This window comes from Tenrec ecaudatus, chromosome 9, assembly GCF_050624435.1.
Source record: "Tenrec ecaudatus isolate mTenEca1 chromosome 9, mTenEca1.hap1, whole genome shotgun sequence".
Classification (NCBI taxonomy): Eukaryota; Metazoa; Chordata; class Mammalia; order Afrosoricida; family Tenrecidae; genus Tenrec; species Tenrec ecaudatus.
The window spans coordinates 162,603,122-162,620,268 of record NC_134538.1 but is presented as its reverse complement, the minus strand read 5'-3'; the positions used below and the strand labels follow the sequence as shown (position 1 = coordinate 162,620,268).

Below are 17,147 nucleotides of genomic sequence, written 5' to 3'. Positions count from 1 at the left end.
TAGGCCCGAGCCCATTGGTGTCGGCACCAGGTCAATCCATCTCGTTGAGGGCCTTCCTCTTTGTCACTGTCTCTCCACCAAACATGATGCCCTTCTCCAGGGACCAGTCTCTTCTGACAATATGTCCACAGTATATAAGACGGAGTCTTGTTATCCTTGCCTCTAAGGAGAACGCTGGCTATACTTCTTCCAAGACAGACCAGTTTGTCCTTTTAGCAGTCCAGGGTACTTTGAATAATCTTCTCCAGCGCCACAATGCAAATGCATCTCTTCTCCCAACGTCTTCCTTATTCAATGTCCAATTCTCACTTGCATAGGGGTCATAAAATTGGATCCGCAGTCAGAGCTCATGGAAGCAACAGCCAAGACATCAAAAGACTTGTTGCACTGGGTAGATCTGGCGCACAAGACCCCTTTCGAGTGTTGGAGAGCCAGGATGTTACTTTGAGGACCAAGGAGTGTCTGGCCCAAGCCCTGATGTAGTCCATTGCTTGACTTCCCCACAGCGCGGAGCCCGAGGCAAAGGCTTATGTGCTGTGACTCCGCAATGGAGGGGGCCATGGAGAGTGGTGGGTGGAAAGAACAGCAGTAGAAAGTAGGGGATTGAAAGAGGTGGGGGGATGCTCAAATGAGTTTGTCATATTAATTGTCAGGGCTCACCTATTCTCATTCACCCACCTGATATCATTCACTAGTCACCTTCCAAGAAGCCATGCAAACTAACAAAAAATAAAATAAAATGAACAGATTTATTTACTTGGTTATTTAACAAAAGCTCATTTACATTTTGGACGTTCCATTATTTAGACCCAAAATAAAATCTGTTCATTGATTTTTTTTGGAGGGGCAGAGGATTGGGGGTAAGTTGCCACACCTTAAAACCTGAGTGAAACTATTGTTGATTAAAATGTATTTCAAGGCATTACTTTTCCATGGGTCTAAATTTTTAATATCTGAAAGTGTTTGCTTTGGAAGCACCTGTATATCATAGTTCTTATTTCCAATTGCACATTGATAGTCCTCTGCCAATGAGTCTTTTGTGAATGAATCTTCTTGTTTTTCTAACAACATTTTCTATCTCTTGTACGATTTCCATTGTTACCTTGCCATCTCTTGGTCCTAGGATACATAGTAATGGGGGCTACAAAAAAGGTGTGGGAAAAGCTAACTAATTTTCAATTCTATTTTCCACCACTTTTGGAAGGCCCCTCATTTTTGGGAAGTCACTGAATGTTTACGTGTCTGCATAATCCAATAGCCTTCAAAAGGCTGCAGCCGGTGATGAGGAAAGGTATTTGGTGTTAGGTCGTTCGTGGTAAGTCTCGTCTGGTTTTGACTTTCCTTTTATCATGAAGCATAGTGACAGAGACAGACCCGGGCAATGAGAACCTTTCCTTCTTATGAGAAATCGTACTTTCCCCTTCCAAAGTCAGGACGACTAGAGAAAGATATCAAATAGCTACTTTTGTGGAAAAGCTACACTTGAGATAGGAGTGTGTGGGATCAGAGAAAGCTTCCTAGAGAAGGTTAAATGGAGTTTTCCTCCTCACCCAAACTGGGGTGAGACTGTCCTGAGTACAGTAGATGGCGTGTGCACCCTAGTGCTACTCCTTGATGGCACCAGAGAACACGCCTGCTGCTGTCTGCGTTGGGCGAGCGTCCACAGAGAGAGTTCATGAGAGAGGGAACTTGACCTCCTGATTGGGACTAGGCACACCTTACTTCGTCCATATGGTGACGTCTTTGCTTTTTAAACCATTGAAAAGAAGCCTTTTGCAGAAGATTTGCCCAATGCAATCTGTTTTTGGAGTTCTTCGTTGTTGCTTCCACAGCCATTCTTTGTGGATCCAAGCAAAATGAAGTCCTGAGAACCTCAGTATTCTCCACTTAACATGATGCGGTTTATTGGTCTAGTTGTGAGAGTTTTCGTTGTCTGTAGATTTAGTTGTAATTCCTACCAGACCCCGTAGTCTTGGAACTTCATCATGAAAGGCTTAAAGTCCCCTTGGCTGTCAACCAGCAAGGCTGTGAGTCTATAGAGCCTGACTTCTCAGGTGATCATTTCCCGGGTTATTTGCTCAGCACGCTAATTCCATTATAACCCTGATCCCAACCCTTTCCTTCTCTTTAGCCATACACTATCCCCTTGGTCCATCGGGACAAAATGAATTCTTCAGGAATTCCCATTCTTCACGATGTAATCCATAAGTTGTTATGCTCCACACAGGCAATAACTTTTCTGCAGTCAGTAAAACTCAATTAGACACCTTTCTGGTATGCTCTGCTTTCAGTGAAGACCCACCTGTCATCCGGAGTGACAGCTCTCATTCCAAGTCCTCTTCTGAATCTAGCTTGACTTCCTGGAGGCTCCCTGTCAATGTTCTTCTGCAACTAATTTTTCATTTTCTTTAGCAAAATATCACCTGTATGCCATATTCATATCCAGTAATCTCTGCTTCCTGTTGCATCCCGTTCGTAGGAAAGGGAGCATATCTTTTCCAGCCAATTGGCCAGATAGTTGTCGTCCAAATGCCTTCACTTAGATGACTGAGTGGTTCCATGTCACAAACAGTTGCTGAAATACCTCAATTGCTATCCGGTCAATTCCTTGGTTGTCCTCCATGCCTGCAGTGCAGCTGTGGACCTTCTTCTGTCAAGATCATCGGCTGCTGATTGTATCTCCTAAAATGGTTGGAAATTAGCCCCTTCTTTTTGCTACAGTGCCTTCCTTCCATCTTCTTTGGATGTTCCCGTGACCTTCACTGTTTGACCTACGCACTCATCTGCTACACTTTTCTCAGCTTTTTCACCTAGAGGAATGCCGAGAATGTTTTCCCCTTTGGGGTTCCTAACTCTAAGTCTACACATTTCATTAGACGGTTTTATTTGACTTTTCAAGTGACCACTAAAATCCACTAATCAGCTCATTTGCATCATCATTGTGTCATCTGTTTATTGTAGCTACTCTCCATTCAGGAACGGGTTTCAAAGTCTCTTATGACACCCACTCTTGTCTTTCTTTCCCTCGTCTGTGTCTGATGCTCTTGCTGTCTTCATGCATGATGTTCCTGATGTCATCAGACATTTGTCTGGTCTTCTTTCATCATCCTTCAGTGGATCACCGTGGCGATTCTTGTGATGGTCTCCACAGCCAATTGGGTATACTCAAGGGCGAACTTGGGCTCTTCAGTTGCTGCTGCGAACTGGCATGGAGCCTGTTCCGGTGCATAGGCCCCTGTGAACTACAGAACGAAACATCGCCCGGCCCTGCGCCATCCTCTCAAGTGGTCCTCGGCCTGAGCCCAGCGTGTGAACTACAGAATGAAACACTGCCTGGCCTGCGCCATCCTCTCAAGTGGTCCCCTGCCTGAGCCCAGCGTTGCAGCCGCTGGGTCGGTCTATCTTATCAAGGGCCTTTCTGTTTCTTGCCGCCCCTCCACTGTACCAAGCACGACGCCCTTCTGCAGGGACTAGACTCTCCTGACCACATGCCCAAAGTATGAAGATGAAATCTTGCCCTTTTCTTGGCCTCTAAGGAGTATTCTGGTTACACGCTGGCTGCACGTCTTCCAGGATTGGCTCTTATGGACTTGTTTTTAATTTTATTCATTTTCTACTTCAGCTTATTACACACAAACAATTGATAGTGTGTGTCTGTAGATGGCCTTAGCCCTTTTCTCACTAATTGAACATCTCCATCATGTCCTTTCACAGATGCAGTCTGTTGGACTTTTGTATATGCTGTCCCATGGGGCTCATTATTTATATTATTGAGAACATGGCATTTCTAATAAATAAGCCATTAATATTGCAGAATTCTATCATGTGATCTTTGATCTTATTTCTATCACCAAAGCCATATTTTCCAGTTACTGATCTTTTCATGGTTTCTTAACATTGACATCCCAATCACCAGTAATAATCAATGCATGAAGGTTGTATATTTGATCAGTTTAAGACTGCTTAATTGGGAAATATCCTTTTATTTTAAGATCTAGCACGTTAGAAAATGAAGGTGCCCAAAAGGTCTCCTCCTTTCCATCACTGCAGTCAATTCCACTTTGAAGAGCACCTCTTCCCTGGTAGCATTTTGAGTGCCTTCAAACGAGGGTGTTACTAGATAATGCAATGCTGCCACCCATACCTTTTTGTCGTGGCTCCATTGTTCGTTTGTAAGTCTGTGGCAGTTACATAATCTCCTGTCAACTCGAGAAAGGGTAGAATCTAGCCTGTCAATCAGGTGGCAGCTTGATGACCTCATTTGGAGGCATGACAGAGATAAACAACTCACTGGAGGCCAGATACACTCTCACTCTCTGTGAGACAAACCTGCTGACATGCTAGATGGAGCTACACTGATGCAGTCAGAGCCCTGGAGCTGCAGGAGCCACGTGGAGACCCACATCAGCACTGAGATGCTTCCACAGCCACTGGATTCACAAGACTTTCTACCCACTGGCCTGTGATCTTCCTGCATTTGGTGCCATTGCATGCTGTGTAAGTTTAAAGAGGAATTTATGTACTAGTATTGACATATGGACTGTGGATTTGATCTGGACTGGGATGGGATGTTTTCTTAATATACCATGGCTCTTTGATGTTGTTCTCTCTTACACACATATGGCATCTATGAATTTGTTTCTCTAGTCCACCCAGACTCACACAAATAGATGAACAGGTCTTTCTAGTGTGCTTAGCTTGGAAGCACCACGGAAACTTCTTCTTGATAAACGAACCTCTGAGCATTTGAAAAAACAGTGGTGTGATTTCCACATCACGGAAGCATACAAGCCACCATGGTAGGACACAATACCAGAGAAGTAGTGGCAAAGAAAATTAATGGACATCGAATACTTCCAAATTGCCACAGACCATTGCCTGGGATTCATTGATCTCATTGATAAATTTTCATTCAAAAATTTAAAGTGTTAAAATTCCTTGTGTATGTCATTTTTATTACAGAAATATTAACCACAATTCATAGACACATTGTATATGTGCAAAGTCTGTTCCCATCAGCATTAACATATGACAGTGATGAGCATGTCACTCTGGTCACTAAAACGTCCTATCTTGTATTCAGTGATGACATTAACTATTGGTTAAGTGGTGAAGCTTTTTGTTTCCTTTACACTGAGTTGTAATCCACATTGATTTCAAGCTGCAACCCTTGAACTTCATCAGCAAGTGTTCCAGGTCCTCCTCCTTTTTAGAAAAGACTGACGCTGTCAAGGATTTCCTGATGTGTGGGCCCACAATCAATGATTATGGAAGTAGTGGTTAAGAGAGCAAATGACGCATCACATTGGGTAAATTGGCCTCTGATCCTGTTGAAAAGCAAGGATGTTGCTCTGGGGCCTCAGGTGAGCCTGACCTAAGCCATGGTGTTTCAGTCACTTTATATGCATGTGAAAGTTGGGCATTGAATAAGAAACATCAAAGAAGAATTGATGTATTTGATTTCTGGTAGGCAAAGAATAGTAAAGTACCATTGACTGCCACAAGAACAAAAAAATCCATCTTGGGAGAAGTACAGCCAGAATGCTCCTAGAAATGAGAATGGCAAGACACCCTTGGTAATGGCTGGTACCCGCCCTCTAATTGTTCTATATTGAGAGCACAGTAGATTGTCTGATTGGTCTATAGAAACAGTACAGTACAGTGGACTGTCTGATTGGTCTAGATGGACAGTACAGTACAGCGGAGTGTCTGATTGGTCTAGAGGGACAGTACAGTACAGCAGAGTGTCTGATTGGTCTATAGAAACAGTACAGTACAACCGAGTGTCTGATTGGTCTATAGAAACAGTACAGTACAGCCGAGTGTCTGATTGGTCTATAGAAACAGTACAGTACAGCGGAATGTCTGATTGGTCTAGAGGGACAGTGCTTCAGAACCTCTGAAACAACACCTGGTCTCCACAGTCATTTTCACTTCCATTTCATTCTCTAAAGCTTACTAAAGTTCTCTCTTCTCCTTGTACACATGTTTTATTCATCTCCCCCAAGAAGGATGGAGCATGGTTTGCAAGGGCCTGGAGACCCTGCAGAATGCACCACAGACCTTGTCTCCGGCAGTGTGGAGATGAAATCACAATGTCCCCTGTGCCTTCCAGGGAAAGTCGCCGCCTACAATCACAAGACCTGGTCGGCCCCTTCTCTTTCATGTTGGCAGATAATGCCTCCACCAGCGTGGAAACCGAGGCCTTGCATGGACAGAAGACTGGTTAGAGGCAGATTCTCCCTTAGCTGGCATGAGGGCAGCCACCCTGGGGGTGGAAGTAAGCACACAGGCTGTCAGTGAGCACGGGCTACCTGAGCATTTGTGGGCGTGTGATCTGAAAAGTGCACCTTAGATATTTCCCAAGGATACCAGCCTCTCTCTCACCTGATTGTCTCACCCTTCTCTCCCTCTCTCTCTCTCTCACACACACACACACACACACACACACACACACACACACACACTCACTTCTTACTACCTATACTATACATCACACTTGTATGTATGTTATATATCTTCTATCAATTATCTCTATATTTATTTTTCATTTATCATCTATCCCTTTATCATCTCTCCATCAGTACATATCATTTATATATTTTTGTCCATATCTTATCTTTCTATCATCTACTTCTCTATCATCTCTATCAATATGTATCACCCGGGTATGTAGGCATATATCGTCATTTTCTTTAAATTATCTATTTACCATCTATAAATTTTCTATAAACTATCTATCATTTCTCTAGAATATCCATCAGTATATATCAACTGTGTATTTTGGCATCTCTCACCTATTTTCTGAGCGCCTCTCTTTATTCTCAGTGTGGACCACTGGTCTATGCATTTTCTACTGTTATCACTTATCTGGATAGCTATCCATGTGCATCATCTGTTTCTCTATCATCTCTCACTCTTTTATCAGTATCGATTATCTAGGTACTTAAGTATCCATCTTTTATCTATATTTCTCTCTTCCTTCTGTCTATATCTGCGTATAGCTACACGTTTTTATCTCACAGTGTACACAAGTGTAGACAAGTTGTTCCTGCACACATTCCACCTGCTTCCTGAACTTAAGCACAGAGCTCTGTCGAGCCATCTTCACCAGACTGAATGTTCGGAAGAAATCTAAAAGTTATTTATGACCACATCTTCCATAAGAGCCCATGTAAATAACAGTTTTTCATCAGCCAGCTCCTCCTTAAGACAAAAAAATTATAATAAAAGTTCACTGGAGATTTGTATGGACACTGATCTCTTTCTTTCAACACATGTCAGCCTCCCTACCTGCCCATCCATCCACGTCTCCTTGCTCCCCGGCACTCTGCAACAGTTTTAATGAAAAATACCTCCAGACATGGATTTATTTAGGCACACATGGTACAGAAATGCAATTTAGGAATTATCTAGGAGGTTTAATATCTCTTCAAGATTAGTGATATATTTTTATTATTGATGTGTTTTAATAAGATTTTTTACTATTCTGGAAATAAGAAATGGTCATAGGTTCAAGCCCTAAATCTCTGTATTTAAACATAAAATGCTCCGCCTTTTATGTCAGTGACATTATGGAAATTGAGTTACATCTCAATATTTAAGCACACATTTTTAAAAATTCAATGGTGTAGCTTGTAATTAAGTAAGGGCATTGAAATTTTAAATGGTGAAATGTACTCTCTGTAATTTCAGATAATAATTTTGCTCAGCATTCTATTTTTTAGGAATATAATTTCTGATATATAAAAATTTTATCATGTATTTTAAACAAGAGTGGTTAGTGTTTATTATGAGGTGTCCTGGTGGCTCAGGGGCAAAGCCCAAGTCCCCTCACTGAAGGCTGGTAGTCAGAAGCCACCAGCGGCTCCATGGGAGGAAGAGGGGTCTGTTCCCACGGAGTCCTGCAGGGTGGGGGCGCTCTATTCTGCCCTGCAGGCGGGGGATGCTCTTTTCTGCCCTGCGGGGCTGCCCACATTGAGGCAATGGAGAATGGTTACCGCAGAGCATGTCGTTAAGAAGTGACGTACTCGACTGCATTTTCAAATGGCATTACCTTTTGCTTGAGAAGCACTTCTAGTGCTGAGTAGGAGTGAGTGTGCACTCTTCACAACCACCCTGCTTTAAATAGTTTGCTTGGTGTTTTGTTGTTCTTTTAAAAAATGACCGCACAGGTGCCCTGCCAGAGGTCTCCACGCGGGTTGGAGCCGCTGGAATGAAAGGGTCAACAGAGAGAAGCAGACCTCCCAGAAGCACGGCTTACACTTGAACTAAGAGTTGTACGACCTCTTACCAAGTGCCTTTCCAATTGCACTGCCACCAAGCATTAGATGGGCGTGTGAAGTAAATCACAGGTGAGCATGACTCAATTTTGAGTGACGTAAATTTAATTTGAAAACCTCTGAAATAACAAGAGCTATTTGAAACTGTAGGGACCGTGGGGCAGAGCAGAAGCCCCTGGCTCTCCTACTCCCCTAGGGGCTGTCTTCATGAGCCAGGTCACCAGGTGATCCTCCAAGGGAACCACTGAGGTGGGGGTCGGGCGCAGGGGGATGTTGTGCCACCAACCTCTTGGGCAGCAGCTGCGCACTTAACAAGTGTGCCAACACGCTCCTTAAACAGTGAAAGCATATGGACAATTATCCACTCCCACTGCCGCCGACTCATAGCACCCCTGAAGTAGAGGATGGAACTGCCCCATGGGTTTCCAAGGCGATAAGACTCTTTATGGGAGTAGAAAGCCTCTTTCTCCCTCTGAGCAGCTGGTGGTTTTGAATGATTGGCTTTGCAATTAGCAGCTGGAGTCGTTACATGGCTTCATGACAACTTGAAAATGTATCAAAGTGTGGGGCCAGAGCTTAGCCTATCAATCAGGTCAAGCCTGACAGTGCCTCCCTGTGGGTGTGGCCTTCTCATATGGAGGGTTCTGGGAACTCCCCCCCTCTCTCTGCCGTCACCTTCCCGCTGGCTCACTCTGCTGTCAGAGCCCCACGATTGGATACACACGACTTTGCACCCACCAGCCTGGGATTGCCCTGCACTCTGCATCACTGCATATGACTGTGTGAGTCTGAAGAGGGACTTACGGACCACGATTGCACTTATGGACTTGAGTTGGACTGGACAGGGGCATTTTCTCAATATATAATTACTTCTTGATATAAAGCTCTTTCTTCCACATATAAGAGCATCGCTGAATTGGTTTCTCTAGTCGACCTGGCTTAACGCAGCAGCCCAAGGCGTAACCACTACACGGCCATGGTGACCCCAATTTAGGGTGTCAGTGTCTGTAAATGCTCACACGAACAGACAGCCACTGCCTTGTCCCACGGAGGGACTGACAGCTTGAACTGTCCACTTGTGGTTAGCAGTCCAGTGCGCATCTCCGGGCCTCCTTACATAATGAAACCCTTAAAGATGACATCACACGCTGGACACCTCTTTCTTGGGGAAGCAAAAAGAAACCTTACAATGCAGGACGTCACCAGCCTTTGGAAACTGTGTGGATTAAACTTTCAAAGAGAGAGTAAAGCACTAGCTGAATACTCAAATATTTATAAAATCTAGAGAAGACTTTCCTAAGCACGCAGGAAGCTCAGGGCCTGCAAGGCCCCAGGCAGAAGCATTTGTGAAGCCCAGAAGGGACCTTGTCAGCATTTCCTAGCCTGTTCCCTGGCTCCACACAGAGCCAAGAAAACATCCATTTATTGCCTTGAAGTGCCCCCAAACAACCCAAAGGTTTACAAAGGCAATTCTACTGAGAAACAATGGGAAGTAAAATAAAGCTACAAAAAAAGGTTTTCTTGGGCAACAGATGGAAATACAAACAAAGCTGATCTTTACCTAGTGCTGGTTTCTGAAGGGAAGTAGATGCTGAAACACACTATCAATCATTACTAAAAAAGTAGAGGATTAACTAGATGGCTGGGAGGCAAGAAAAATAAACATTTATGTGCATCAAAACCCAAAACTGAACCAATCCCTCTGCCAGTGAGGTGATTCATCACAACCTTATAAAGGGTTTCAATTCGATTCATCCATATGGCAGCAGACAGTCCTTCTTCCCCCATGGAGGTGCTGGTGTGTTTGAACCACTGACCTTGTGGTTAGCAAATGATGCTCTGAAAAGAGTCAAAGGGGAGCCAACAGAGTGGGGCACAGCAACAGAGTGGGCCACAGCAGAGAAAACACTGGCCTCTGGAATTTACAGAAGGTGCCATCAGCCCGACATGAAATGGCCAGAGGACACGACTGGACAGTAGAAGGCATTCAGGGGGCCACTAAACACACAGAGGCATGTCCGACCTTTCAGGAGACACACATCAAAACCGCAGAGGATAGCATCTCACCCGTGCATGAATGGCACAGTTAAAAAACAACACACACACACAAATGGAAAACCCACAAAACAACAAATGCTGCCAAGGGTGTGGGAGGGCTGGAACCTCCGCAGGGGCGCTGCTGGTGGGAGCACAAAATGATGCGAGTGTGTGGGGCTTCCTTGGAAGCACATCAAGCTGAGAAGCAACAAAGTCCACATGGAGGAAGCACACCAGCCTGTGTGATCATGTGGTATCCATGGGATCAGGGATCAGGCATCAAAGACACAGAACCAAAAATCATATTGATGAGAATGAGGGCGAGTGCAGAGTGGAGACCCAAAGCCCATCTGCAGACAATTGGAAATCCCCTTACAGAAGGGTCATAAGGAAGAGATGAGCCAGTAAGCATGCAGTATAGCACCTATGAAACATACAATTTTCTTCTAGTTCTTTAATGCGTCCCCCACTATCATGACCCCAATCCTACCTTACAATTCCTGCTAGACTGGAGCATGTACACTGTTACAGATAAGAGCTTGTGATACAGGGAATCCAGGACTGATAAACTCCCCAGAATCAATAATGAAAGCAGAGATACCTGGAGGGGAAGGGGAAAGGGAAGAGGAAGGTGGGGGAAGAAAGAGAACCGAACACAACGGTCTACATATAGCCCCTACCTAGGGGGATGGACAATAGAAACATGGGGGAAGCAAGTCAGTGGTCGGTGTAAAACATTAAAAAAAAAAAGATAAATTATCAAGGGCTCATGAGGGAGGGAAGGTGGGGAGATGGAAAAATGAGGAGCTGAAAACAAGGGCTCAAGTAGAAAGAAAATGTTTGGGAAATGATGATGGCAATATAGGTATCAATGGGCTTGACACAATGGATGGATGGGTGGATTATGATAAGAGCTGTAAGAGTCCCCAATAAGATTATTTTTTTTAAAGAAAAGAAAGAAAAATAAAATATATGCTATGGGGAAAAACCACCACCAAAACACAGAAATGTCCTCAGTTTTCCCACGCCCAGGTTATAGCCCCGTGAAATGAGGGCTGTGGCAGGGACAGGTACTTGTGCACACGTGGTCCTTAGCGTTGCCCACAGTGGCAGAAAGGGGGAAGCACCCATCGCAGGAGGAGTCAATGAACAAGTTAGGGTGTGTCCACACCATGGAGTAATGTGCAGGGTTAAAGAGGAAGGATGGATCCAGCAAACACCTCATCACATGGGCGAACCTGAAGAGCATTATGCTGCGTGAGACTCGCCAATAACCAAATCCAAGCAACTCCTGCCAGCAAGGTGCTTCTGAAGCATAGCAACCACACAGAGAGTAGGCATGGTATGAGGCCAGAGGAGGTTGACTACAGAAAGAAGCATTCTTCTACGGTTAACACAAAAGAAAAATCACTAGAAGGTAGATATGCTTGAACTTAAACAGACCAAGAAGCACATGCATAAATCCCGACTCACAGAGACCCTACAGGACAGGGAAGACCTGCCGCTGTGAGTTTCTGAGACTGTAACTCTCTACAGAAGTAGAAAACCTGGCTTTTCTCCTGAGGGGCGCTTGGTGGTTTTGAACTGCAGACCTTTGGATCACAGCCACATGTGTAACCACTGTGCCACTCGAGCTCCTCCACACATTAACCTGGGTGAGGGAGTGTGATCAACAGTAAGGGAGGGGTCAGCACAACAAGCCAAAGGAGATCCTGAGAGGGTTCAGGGAGACACGGGTAAACTCTATTACACACACACACACACACACACACACACACACACGATAGGAGCGATCATGATCTATGAGTTAGCTCACAGTAGGAAGGCACATACGTATGACACTGACAGAGTGTATTTCTATACACATCCTTACTTGTGCTGCAGGTATACCCATGAACATAACAGAACAAAAATGGGAGAAAGTTATGACAACCACGTAGCCATCAGAAAACACCTTGAGAGAATGAGTCACCGGGCCTGGAGGCTCAGGACCAGAGTCTTGGGGGACACGTAGGTTTATTGGCACAGTATAGTTGTGGTAGTTACATAATCTATCAACTTGAGCGATTGAATGGAATCTAGCCTATAAATCAGGTCATATACAATGAGGCCTCTGTGTGGGCCTGGTCTTCTCCTGAGAATTTTGGGAACTACTGTCTTCCTCCCTGGAGGTGGGATACACATTCCTTCTGCTTTATCTTCTTGGTGACCAGCCACATGGAGCTACACTGATGCCAGCCAGAGCCCTGGATGGAGATGCTTCCACTGCCACTGGGTCCACAAGAACTTTCACCTATGAGCCAGCCTGTGATCTTTCTGCATTTGGCATCATTGCATATGTGGTGTGAGTCTAAAGAAGAATTATAGACTGGGATCAGACATATGGGCTAATATCAGACTTGTGGATTTGATCTGGACTGGGACAGGATGTTTTCTTGATAGACGATTACTCTTTGGTCTTTGATATATAAAACTCTCTCTTACGCACATATGAGTGTTTCTGGATTTGTTTCTCTAGTCAACCCAGACTAGTCCAATAGTCCACATTGACAACGTTTTACATCCTACTTTGCTGAGTCAAGACCAACTCTGAAAAGTTTGGGAGCGGCCATCTAGGAGGCAGCGATCAGTCTCTCCCCATTCTAGGAAAGAAGACTGAGGGTGCTGGAATCTGGATGGCAACAACTTGCCCAAAGGACAAGTGGACCACAAGAACCACCGTCTCCACGACCTGAGACCATGAGAACTGGGCAGTAGCCAGCTACCACTACCAGCCCCTGTGTTTGGGATCACAATCAGAAACAGAGTAGGTGGGATGAAAGAAAAACATAGAATCAAACTCAAAACAATTTTAAAAATTAGATGTACTGGTAGGCTAGACACTGGTCTTCAAGCCTGGAGTTGAACCATCCCATGCATCAGCTCGCAGTTCAGCAGCAGCAGGTCTGCAAGGTGAGGTACATCGCCAGGGAAGGGTGTGCTCCTCAGCGCCACCTACAGGAGGAGGCTACCAGGGCCGACTTTGCCTAAAAACACCTCTCTGAAGGCAGGAAGGGGGAGGTAAGAAGGACTCATTGATGCAGGAAACACAGGTAGGAAGTGGGGAGCAGTCCTGTGGGGAAAGCGATGGATCCCACAAAACAAAAGGTCTGCTTTGTTGAGTGGAAGACTGATTTTCTCCGTAAACTTGAACAGCACCCCCATCAAAGGTAAAGGATGGCTTAAGTAGAAGCAATTTCAACACAAACAGAGCCCAACGCCAGGTCCTGTCATTATGTCAGCCCAGAGCCCACATGTCTCACTTGACAAGCTCTGTCTATTCACGGACGGAAATGCATTTTATTTTCACAGGGAAGAGTCATCAGTAGGAACCTTCTTGCTGCCGTGACACCAACGGGGTGGGGGGGGGCATTGTATGACTTAATCACTAAAGGCTGACCCCCATGGCCATCGTCACAATTGTTTGTTTGTTGTGTAGCAGAAAAATGGAGGCATTTTCCTCTGGGCCCAAAAAGAGGGTCGGCTCAAACTGGCAAACTTTGTTGTCAGCATGGTGCTTAACCCACCGTGTCACCAGGGCTCCTCCTTGGTTAGAGAGCAGACTACAAATCCTATAAACACTCGGTTTTAACCATCAGATGGTAAGTGGATTAAGGGGTCTCTGCAGGTGCGCGGGCAGCTTGGGGGTAGATGGAAAACTAATAACGAAAAGGGAAATGTTGCCCAGTTGATTGTGGCCGTGACGGCACAGTGCTTCTTGATGTGACTCAACTGCTGAGTTGTAGGGTAGGTAGATTATGAACCACCCCCCTCAAAAAAACTTTTTAAAGAAAGTTATAAAAAAAACTCACTGCCATCGAGTAGATGTCGACTCATAGCCACTCTATAATATAGACCAAACCAAACACACTGCTGACGCATAGTGACCCTTACAGGACAGGGTGGGACTGGCCCGGTGAGTAACAGAATAGTGCTCCTAGATAATCCATTTCATCTCCAATATGGCCTACTCCACGCAAGGGGTCTCTTTAAAACTCCACCTCCACCTCGAGGTCAGCGTTCACACGTGGGTTGTACCTTTTTCTACCCACTGCCCTTGTGTCCGTTCCAACTCACAGGGTTTCCAAGAGCACACGTCCCAACCCAGGAGCAGACAGACTGAATGCTCTCCTGGTTGAATTGGGCCAAGGACCATGCCAGAGCATCCCCATAGAAAGTTCACAGTGCCTCGGGGTTCCTTGGTCATGGATAGTCTTTCTCTCCCAACGGAAAGGAAAAACCTCTAAGGTACCTGAGTAACCATCAAGCAGGGATGTAATTTTATTTAAAGGAATTGTGCTCTGCAGGAGCATGATTTAAAACACGCTCTCCCTCTTCTGGCTATACATCTTTTGTCAGGCACGTGTCTAGGCCAATCCTACCCTAGGGCTCTGACTTTGAAGTTCAAACACAAAACAAAGCACCTCTGTACTGAGCAATCTTTCCAGTGAACCAGCCTTGGACACACCAAGTTTCCCCGTGACTAGTCGCTCCTAGACTGAGGCAACGCAGACATCGCATTCACTCTAGGTGGCTACTGTTTCCTAAGAATGAAATTGCACAAGCTGCTACTTGGAAGTTGTTGCTGCAACTTTGAGAATATATTTGCCACAAGATTGCCCACCCATTCAAATTTTACACATGGGGTGCTTTCTCAGGGAGGCATGGAACCCTGGAACACCAAGCACAATGCAGAGGGACTCAAGCAGGGCGGGGTCAGCAATGTAGGGAACTTTCTCTAACATGTGAAGTTTATTCTAAGTTATCTGCCCAAGTTAGTACAAAATGACTTTTTAACCAATTTACCTCCGCCTGGGGCCTGAGACCCATGAGCTCAAAGTGTAACAGAGAGACATGTCCTATGATAACAGAGGTGATGAGCCACGTTACAGACCCGGAGACACAACTTGACAAAAAATGAAGAATGAGAGAATGATGGCCAGGCCTCTGTGTCAACATGGCTGTCAGAACCTAATACCCCCCCTCACCCCATGAGACCTCTTCCAGGGGGTGGCCTGCTTCCTAGATAAGTGGGCACTGTGGAAAACCTTGCTTGCTTTTTGCTGGCTCCGGATCATGCATCCGGGGAGCCATGTGACTCCAGTTCTTTGGACATGAGCCAGGAGCCTGCTGTATGGCCTACCACTCCTGGAAATCCCCAGAAGCATGTCCTCTGACCTGAACACCTGGTCTTCACTCACCTCTGCAGACAGGGGCCAACTGCCACCTGACCCAATGACCTCGAGTTCATCTGCTGCAGTGGCTACATGAGCCTGAGAAGCCTCCGCCCGACAGGTGAGCCACGGACTTGGAACTTGCCTGCGTCTCAATGGTATGAGCCATACCCATCTAGCCATCACTGGCTTTGCTTCTCTGCCCGAGGCAGAGGGCTGAGACTGCTCCAGCTGGTACTGAAACAAGAATCTGGTAGACTTGCTACAGAAACACTTTCCTCTTTGCTGGATCAGACATTAACACCCTGGGGTTTCCCAGTTCCCTGGGCTGTCTTCCCAGTGCTTTTATTTGCACAGACTAGTTCATGCATTTAATTAAGTTTGGTGAAAACACATTAACACACAGCTTAAGGTTCTCTGGAATGGACTCCCCACACACTTGAAAGATAGGTAATTGAGTGCAAGATACACGTTTTGAATAGATGCAATCAACTCCCCGATCTTATGGGCATTGGGCAAGAATCACTGTGGAGATATCTTGGTTTCTGCTGAGAACCCGTTGATTTCTGCTAGGGTCTCTGTGGAGAACACGCTTCACTTTAATGTCCAGAGGGAACAAGAGAAATATTTGAATCACTAAGGTGTTTTAATTGACTACATAAAAGAGAGATTATAGATACAAGGGGACGTCAGAATGTTTGTGAGATTACATTATCTTTTAATTCCTTGTTTCCAGGGATTCTTCAAAGCCCCCTTGCACATTTAAATGTTATACCAGTTTCCCTTAATCTGCACGGATTCGTGGTTAAATTGACTCAATGTCTAAAGTCAACTCTCGTCACCTCACTGCAACCCACGAAGGAAATTTACTTATGTCCTGGTAGTCTCTTGCTCCTCCCTCCCTCCCCCACTCAGTTCTTAACAGACCCTGTTAGTGTCCAATGAGAGTTGCCCTGGCTCTTGAGTGGGACCACATGGAATCAATGGGCACACATCGATCACTATGCTGAAGACCTCTTTCAAACACAACGGGCCCAGCTCCGGGCAGAACCGGGAGCAGGCAAGCTTGCTCCCGGAGCACCAGAGGGAGGCCCAGTGGTTACACTGGGTGCGCTTCATTATTAGGGAAGACGTGAACCACACCAGTCTCGTGGGGCACCTTCTTCCGTGGGAACTCTGTGTGTGTGTGTGTGTGTGTGTGCTCTCAGTGTGAGTGTGCTCTCTGCAGACGGTTCTGTGGGCCCCCGACCGTCCAGGTGGACACAGGCTGGTAAGCAGTGAGGCAGGTGGCTCATGCATCATTTCAGCTCCAAACATCCCGGAGGAGAGCAAAGGGGAACGCAAAGGCAGAACAAGTGCCGCGGAGGAAGAACGCAGTCACTTCTGACTGCAGTGGCGTGGATTCGGCCCCCACAGATGGGCTCCTCGCTCAGTCTTGCTGGCAGCCCGCCAAGGATCAGGCTGGACACACACACATGTCACCTGCTCTCCTGGAGAACGGGTGTCCCCTGGGTCACCTGTTCCACTCCAGATCTTCCCTGCAAGCCACAGAGGGCAGACTGGCCCTGCCCTTGGTGCCCACAGCTGGATGGACAGCTGGATGCACACAGCTCAC

At 45.8% G+C, this 17,147-nt stretch overlaps 1 protein-coding gene across 1 annotated transcript in view; it reads right to left on the bottom strand.

Annotated features, from left to right (window-relative positions):
• CNTNAP2 (contactin associated protein 2) overlaps positions 1-17,147 on the bottom strand; it is a 973,876-nt gene that overhangs the window by 591,031 nt on the left and 365,698 nt on the right. The gene's annotated exons all lie outside the window — the stretch shown is intronic.